Consider the following 658-nt stretch of genomic DNA (forward strand, 5'->3'; position numbering starts at 1 on the left):
CGGGAGACACGGCAGAGCGGCCGCTCCGGAGCGGCGGCTGCCAAAGGCTCCGCGGGCGCGGCTCCGCAGAGCGCAGCGAGGGAGGGACGGAGGGACGCCTCACGTTCGCCTCCTGCCTGAACCTCAGCCCATGCCTGTAAGCTTCACGCTGCAGCAAAGGGGAGCATCTCTCCCTCTTCCTGTCCTATTCTCCCCCCGCTCCCGCCCCCTATCTACTTCCATTTATGTGAGGAAGATGAAGCTCCCCTGCATAGTGCATGCCAGGGAAATGAGGTCATGTAGTAGCCACAACTGCAAAAAATGCCCCATTCAACTCTCACCAGAAAGAATGAATTGTCTAAACAATAACTCACAGGGTCTAACAGGCTCAAATGTGATAGGAACAATCAGTCACATAATAAGATTAAATGCAGACTGGATTGCTTTTTGTCACTGTTTGGATAAGATGTATTTTAATCTTGTTTTGGTTTTGTGTAAATCTACTGAGTTGGAAGTTGAGCTGCACAGGACTAACCTTTCTTTGGAAAGAGATGGGGAATCTGGCTTAAAGCAGAGTGTATTTTAAAATATTGGGGGTTTTATGCTTAGGAAATGGTCTATTTATGTGGCCAAACACCTTAAATTTTTTTAGACAAGAAAGATAAAAAAGAGTAGCCTT

The 658-nt window shown here is 47.6% G+C and overlaps 1 protein-coding gene across 1 annotated transcript in view; it reads right to left on the minus strand.

Moving 5' to 3' along the window:
• Positions 1–658, minus strand: part of SYNE1 (spectrin repeat containing nuclear envelope protein 1) — a 246,498-nt gene that overhangs the window by 97,307 nt on the left and 148,533 nt on the right. The gene's annotated exons all lie outside the window — the stretch shown is intronic.

This window comes from Corvus brachyrhynchos, unplaced genomic scaffold (assembly GCF_000691975.1).
Source record: "Corvus brachyrhynchos isolate BGI_N302 unplaced genomic scaffold, ASM69197v1 scaffold14, whole genome shotgun sequence".
Taxonomy (NCBI): domain Eukaryota; kingdom Metazoa; phylum Chordata; class Aves; order Passeriformes; family Corvidae; genus Corvus; species Corvus brachyrhynchos.